Source organism: Gavialis gangeticus, unplaced genomic scaffold (genome assembly GCF_001723915.1).
Source record: "Gavialis gangeticus isolate Ggan-Ray unplaced genomic scaffold, GavGan_comp1, whole genome shotgun sequence".
Lineage (NCBI taxonomy): Eukaryota > Metazoa > Chordata > Crocodylia > Gavialidae > Gavialis > Gavialis gangeticus.
Window position 1 is genome coordinate 12,678,971 of NW_017729002.1, and position 7,774 is coordinate 12,686,744.

Here is a 7,774-nt window from a genome sequence, read left to right on the forward strand (position 1 = left end):
TTTCATATAGTGACTTTTTCCTCTGTTCTCCGTGAACAGAATTTTTCTTCCTCTCTGACCTTAAACTTAAATGGCAACCATTAATACAAAGCTATATAAAATGGAGAGAGACAAAGATCGCACAGAAGAAACATTTTAAAAAGCAATTCAGAAGCAACTCTTTTACTTGCCTAGTGTGTTCATATTAAATAACATATCATATAGCAGACATTTTAAGCACCTAGCCTTAAAACAACATCTTTTTACAGAAATATTTGACTGGAAACAGACTGTCAATTTGGTTGGAAAACTTTCAATCTTTGACCAAGTACAGGCACTCAGTTTCTACCAGGAGAATCGTCAAAGCGTATAGAAGGCCAGGCTTTTTCTCCCAGAAAAAAAAAAGGCTGCTCTGGAAGGAAAATACCCTGTCAACAACCAGGGTTAAATCACTCCCAAGAGAGTTTCTTCCAGGCTTTCCCTGGCTTAACTTCCAGAGGAGAAGAAATAGAGCTAGGGGAAAGCTCCCCATTTTCCTGAGACTAGGAGGTGAGATGAAGAACAGCTATGGCTCCCTGTGTCTTCCACAAACCAGGAAGTCCCCAGTCTTGGAAAGAGGCAAGGACTTTTACTGGCTTCCCTGGATTCCACTTGCCATCCTTGCTGCCTGGCTAAGCAATGGGATACTGATTTAAAATCTGGTGGCTGGAAGGGGGCTCAGGGATCTGCTCCAGCCATCGGTTTTTAAGTCACAGCTCCACCATCCAGTTAGGTTGCAAGGGAGACCCAGCTCAGGAAAGCCTCCATGTGTCTGGCTCCTAGCCCTTCCAGCTTTAAAATCATCATCACCACCACTCATGCAAGTTGGGGGCAAAGGAAAGTCAAAAGGGCAGGAAGCTGAGTGTGCAGAGGTTTTTCCTAGCCTGGTTCTCAGCTCTTGTGGCTTCTCCTTGCAACCTGTACCATCCATCTGACCCAGAGCAGTGCAGGGCAAGGCAGGTTGTAGTGCCATGGCAGCAAGGCTCAAGTACAAAAATATCTTGCCTGATTCTGCACTATTCTGGGCCAATCTACAGCAGCACAAGGCAAGGCAGGTTACTATGCCCCTGCTGCAAGGCTTGTGGAGCTTTGCCACAATGGCTGAGTGCTCCTTACCTCTTCCTGCACTCCTTAGGGGGGGGGAAAAGAAGGGTTTCCACCACGGAGAATGCCCTTCTCCTGCCAATTAACTGACTGATGGAATATGAGGGGGCATTCTCTTGGGGCAGGAACCCTACCCAGCTGTCTGTGGCAGCTGCTGCTTTTCAGAAGCAGCCTACCCCCTTCCTAGACAGAGGAGAAGACAGGCTGTCAGTTAACAGGCTCTCCTAAGGACAGTGGTGGCCTAGAGCTTGCCTGGGAAACTCTCCAGTCATGCAGCTGGAGAAACATCTGTACAGTTCAACTCCCATGCTATGTTTCTACTAAAAGAAATTTCTTCCAGTATAAATTAACATCTCTACACAGCCTTTGTCTGACTGAGAATTCACCTGGAAAACAAAACCAGGCTATAAGCCAGCTATGACATTAAGAGGATAGAGAAAGTTGGAGCCTTGATTTTACCTCTAAAAGCTAAAATAATAATTCACTGGCCAAAGCTCAGCACTTTTCAACAGCCTGTACTTAATTCTAAATTGATAACTAGTGTCTTAGACTTTCTAGATATTCTGGATGATTCCTGGGAGAAATCCCCCAGGTGGTATAAACTGATAAAGTTTCACTGACTTTAGAGAAGCAATGACACTTTACAACACCTAAGGATCTGCCCCATAATTATGTGATCCTAAGACATGAACCACATATTTACTTTCATAAAACATCTTCTGGAAGTAGCTGCTTATACTGTTTGTCAATAAGCAGCTTCAATCTGACATAAACAGAAACAAAACTGTCGTACTGTCCCAGAAAATATTGATATTTTTTCTAAACAAATACCTATACCTTGTGCCTCCAAACTATCAGGATAGGAACCATAGATAATCCAAATACAAATCGATTTTATAAATTGTTCACATAACAAAGCTAATTATTCCTCTGTGCTGAAGCATAATTTGACCAGAATGTGAAGAAGAATGGATATAGATAAATCAAATTTAAATTAAAGTAGCAGGCCACAAGTTTTTAAAATTTAAATAGGAGGCTGGGGGTGGGGGTTGGAGGGAGAGTAGAAAAAGAGGATAAGCTTAAGGAGAACACAGACAGAAGTATCTCTGACTACTGGAGCATAATTTCTTCCAGAACCTGGAAAGGAATATGATATTATTGAGTCTCAACACTCTTCAGCTCACAGGAAATAGTTATGCAACTGAGGGTTAAGGGCTAGGTACAGACATTCAAAAAGCCCAAGGCAGAATTGATCTTAGTTGCATGGTTTTCTGTAAGCAGTGTAGTTTACCTCAGTAGGGAACAGAAAATACATTTGTCTTTTCCTTGCGGGGGGAAGGGAAAGAAGTTCTGTAATTTTAAAACCAGCCTGTGTGTGCCATGTGTGTTATGAGTATAAGCCAGTTTCTGATCACTGGGTGTTGACAGAAGTTATGTGTTGCCATGCAATTGGCAACTGAAAGTGCTTTACAGTCATGCCCTGACATAAGTGCACAGCCACAGAGTGCTTTAAAAAGTGCCAGACTGCACAACAAATGAACTCTCATTACATGAGGATTCAGATGAAGGCACTCCAAAGTGGAGCACCTTCATTAACTTATGTAAGTGCACGCTGGGAGCAGGGCTGGGCTGAAGCAGCCCAGCCCCATCACTGTTTTGTCTTCAGGATGGGAAGGGGGGGAGGGAGGAGAGAGAGTTTTATCTGAGGTTTTCCCAGCCTGCATTGGAGGGTGGAGCACGTAGTTTGGAGCCCCACCATCCCTGAGTTGGGAGTTCCAATCCACCCAGTCCCCCACTCCAGTGCAGGCTAGGAAAACTCCAGAATGGACCTCCCTCCCCTGCCTTCTCCCCCTCCAATTCTGAGACAGCACTGGAGCTGGGGGGGAGGAAGAGGAGGGACAGGGAAGGCTAAGGGAAGATGCTGCAGACCCACAGCTTCTTTTGCTGAATCAGTTCCAAAGTCAAGCTCAATCCTCTAACCTCCAGATTCAACAGCAAATGTCTGTTAGGTTGGGAAGATCAGTCTAACTCATGGCACTTTCCGTAAAGCACCACGAGTTGGACTATGGAGCTGCACATCTGTCAGTGCCTACTTATACCAGTAAAAGTGTAATGTCTGTACCTTGGCCAGGTACATCTCATCTTTCTCCACTAACTGCTCTGCATCAAGGATATCAACCTATTATTGTTACCATATTTTAAGCTGGCTAATTTCTAGATCAAGAAACTGAATTTACAATGTACAATCATTTTTTCAATATGGCACAGGCAGTATTTAATCTGAATTGGATTGAAAACCCAACCACTCAAAAATCCAACTCTACTTTGTTTTGGAAAAATTGCCATGGTACTTATTCCAAAATAAAACATGCTCCCAAGATGCCCAGCACCTTTTGACTTAAACTGGCATAATTCTCTTCCATTTCACTATGGCCCAAGCCTGTTTAGCAGTAGAGACATTAACTGGATGGCTCAGATGTTATGCTGATTTTTAGTAATAACAGCAGCAAAACTTACAAAAATGATAAAGTCTGAGGCACAGGGGTTCTTCCATCGTGTTAATTTAAATGAACATCAGTTCATTTAAAATATTATAATTTCTAAGTTCTGTGGCCCTGCATTAGTGCTACAATACAAGGCAGAAATGTGGCAGGGCTCGACTGAGACCCAAATGAAAACTAAGATGTACATAGCAGTCTCACATACACATGCAAACTAAAACTGATAAAATAAAACTCCAAATTCAAATCCAATTTTCTTTGATCATCCAAAATACTTGTAGAACTAGAATGACAGTTGGATAAAAATGAAATCAGACAAGGAAGTCTGCAAATGTTTACTCTGGTCAGGACAGGTTAGTGTCTTAATAGTCTATAACATTTTTATATTGATGTTAGAATTTTAAAAGAGGGTAACAAAATGTGTATGAGGCAATATGATAGACTAACACTTTCTGGAGGCTCCTTTAGAGCTGTTACAGTCTACTGGTAAATACATATTTAGTTCATATACTGGTTTTGAAATGTAGCTAGCAGACTGTAACAGTTTCTTTTGAGTGGTTACTGTCTGCCAGGTAAATATGTCTTTTGGAATGCAAGCATGCTAATTTTGAAAACATGTATTAGTTACCAAACAAGGTGTAACAGTTCTGGCCTATCATTTAAATCTATATTTGAGCATGGATCATTAAATTAACAGACCACAATAGCTACTTCACATCCTCCTTTGGAAACCTGGTTGGCATATCTTGCGCATGAGGTCTCTCTCTTTCTTCACACACACATTTCTTATGTATAATACTGACAACAAAATAAACATGCACAGCATTTCTGCAGTTCTTAGGCCAGATCTTCAGTTGCTGTAAACTGACAACCCACTAAAATATCTAGATCCTAATACTTGTTATTACACAGGTGATTAGATTATTCTAGAAACTGCTTCCCAGGTTTCATTTTTCAAATTGAATATTCTTTTATATATTTATACAACAAATGTTTAAGAATATTCACTGTTGATAAATTGGCCAAAATACATTTTCTGAAAATGATTATAAAAAGTTTTAGCCTCCTTAGGAGATTGTATTTAATCTTCAAGCCTGGCAAGTATTTGTACTTCTGACATATGTTCAGAAGAGGTTATAATGAGGTTACTGTAACACAACCCTTCGTGGTAAAAAAGGAATCGCTATAACTACTGGATTTTAAAGTTGGTTTGTGTTCATGGTATAATGGCTAGGGCTGGACTCACTGTAGTTAGAACACAAAGACCAAATATCATTCAAACTTGAACCATCTTTTTAAAAGTAACTGAATTCCAAAATATTCTGTTACTCAGACTAGTAGAATCCAGGAGGATACCAGAAGACTTATTGTTAGGGTAGGTTTAGGCTGAGAATATCAGCCAATCTGTCCTATTAAGATATCAGCAGAGCAATACAAAGAGGGATTAGCCCTTCACTGTGTCCCCAAAAAACAACCTGGGCCAGAAGGAAGTGGCAAGATTCAGTAGTCTTCTCTTGTAGCTGAAACCCTGCTGGAGTGAACATATCTTAGACTTCACTTCCCCAAGCTGACCTCTAGTGCAAATAAGAAAAAGGAGGAAATAAAAAAATAAAAGGGAATAGGGCATTGGAGACTTGGACATACAATTATTTCTTTAATAGAAACTACTTTTCCCATTCCTACGCTTTTTCCTCCCCTCCTTCTTGCCCCTCTGCTTCAAATTACTGTTGGTAAAAGTGCCTTCTCCTCAGTGCCTGTAACAGCTCTCCTGTCTCTCCATCTCAAAATGTTCTTAAGCTTTTCACAAATCTCACCCTAAAATACTTTTTTGTTTGCTTAATTAATTTTTGTGCTATTATTACCACCACCACTAAAAGCTTTGATTTATTCACTGAGAAATATTCCATAATTTATACCGTTTCCCTTCTTGTACTTCACTCTGAAAATATCTAGAGTCTGAATTAGTTTGAATGGCACTGTACTAAAACTGAAAATGTCCAGTGTATAAAACAAGGCTTACTCCATATATCTATATCTATCCATCTCTACCCATATATCTCTATATATAGATATAGATATACATGTAGTTGAAAATACAAGTATTTACAGATTCATACATATATACATATATTTTAAATTCATCACAGCAACTGCAAACACATAAGAATATATAGTATTGTCCGGATCTACATAGTCAATGCTTCAGCCAAGGTGCTAGAGTAGCTGACCACTTTGTCTTAGCCTCCCATTGTAAAACATGGATGAGGTGTCCTTCTGGCTCTTGATGGGATAAAGCCATGATATTACACTGAGTTTTACAACTCAGAAGCCAAGAGCAGGAAGAAGAGGAGGGATCCAGGCACACGTGTCCCCCGCACGCATGTGTGCCCCCTTACCAGAACTGAGATGGGGGTGGACACATCAGCAGCGGAGCCAGCAGCGGGGGCACCAGCAGCTGATCCCCCTAAGGTAAGTGGGCAGAGGGACCGGACGCAGCTGAGCTGGATCTGGAGGGGAAGCCCCCTGGATCCCTTTTAGCTGAGCTGGTAGGGAGCCACGCCACATGAACAGAGCGTGCAAATGGGGGGTGAGCTAGGGGGAACTGTCCCCCCAACCCAGGGAGCACCCCCAGGGTTAACCCTTGGGGAGCAGGCTCAGGAGGCACCAGATCCCCCCAGCGGGGGAGCGTAGGGGGCGGGACTGCCAGCAAGGCTCTCTGGTCTTCCCGGAAGTGCCGATTGGCTGTTGAGGCAGCTGCAGGAAATTCAAACCACGGCCTTCAAAAGCCACGGTTTGACGTAGCTCCCGGCACTTGGGAGCCAGGAGCAGGGAGGAGAGGAGGGATCCAGGCACACGTGTGTCCCACATGCACATGTGCCTCCTTACCTGACCCAAAGTGGAGGCGGACACAGCAGCAGTGGAGCCAGCAGCGGGGACAGCAGCAGCTGATCCCCCTAAGGTAAGTGGGCAGAGGGACCGCACACAGCTGAGCCAGATCCGGAGGGGAAGCCCCCTGGATCCCTTTTAGCTGAGCTGGTAGGGAGCCGTGCTGTGTGAACAGAGCGCGCCCGCATTTGTGTTGGCGTTTACATCATCGGGCGAGCAGGAAGGGCCAGGAGGGAGACTCCTGCTAGGGCAGGGCGAAGGCACTGCACTAAGCCATAAACAAGCAGCAACTCCTACGATGGCGTCAACACAGAGTGCTGCCAGGGCCCCTGCCTGGGGGGCACAGCCTACCCAGGGCTTGTCTGAGGCCTCGACCCAGACAGACCCCATGGGGGGCTGGCGTCCCCCCACCCTGTGGCCTGTGGGAGTTGCCCAGCAAGGCCCAGAGTGGCAGGGGTTGGGGAGCCCCACACCTGTCCTGCAGATGCCCGCTTTAGGGCGCTGGAGGTGCGGGTGATGGAGCTCCAGGAAGAGGTTAGCAGGCTGAGGGGAATCAGGGAGGTGGAGAATGAAATTGATGACTATTTCCTTTCCCTGCAGGGCCACACACCCAAGGAAGAAGCATCTTGGGAAGTGCCCTCCACTGCAGAGTGGCAGATGGTCACCTCCAGAACCAGGGCTGCTCGTAACACAGCAGTACCAGTTCCTCCAGTCCTCCCTGGCAACTCTGGAGGAGAAGGAAGGAGAGGAGGCAACTGGAGAGGAGGCAACTCCACACTCTCCATGCTCTGAGCAGGCCGAAGGAGCCAAGCAGTCCCGGAGGAAAAAGCATCGAGTGATCATCATAGGTGACTCCATCCTGAGATGTACAGAGGGCCCCATCTGTCACCAGGACCCCTCGAGACGCGAGGTCTACTGCCTACCTGGAGCAAATATTCAGGACATGAAGGGGATGATCCAGTCTGTGATCCAGCCCACCAATTACTACCCCATGGTCTTAATCCATGTGGGTACTAATAATGCGACCAGGAGATGCCCTGATCACCTGATGGCGGACTATGACACTCTGGGGGATGTGCTGAGGGAGATAGGCGCACAGGTGGTTTTCTCTTCTGTCCTACCAGTGAGCGGACGTGGAAGATGCCATGCAACGTGCATCACAGAGACCAACTGGCAGCTTCAGGAATGGTGTCTCGGGGCAGGCTTTGGCTTTCTCAACAATGACCCGCACATCATGACAAGAGACATGCTCGGATGGGATGGGC

At 44.9% G+C, this 7,774-nt stretch overlaps 1 protein-coding gene across 1 annotated transcript in view; it reads right to left on the bottom strand.

The window, feature by feature from the left end:
- The window catches only part of RBFOX1 (RNA binding protein, fox-1 homolog 1), a 2,526,522-nt gene that overhangs the window by 1,575,923 nt on the left and 942,825 nt on the right, over positions 1-7,774 (bottom strand). The window lies entirely within an intron of this gene.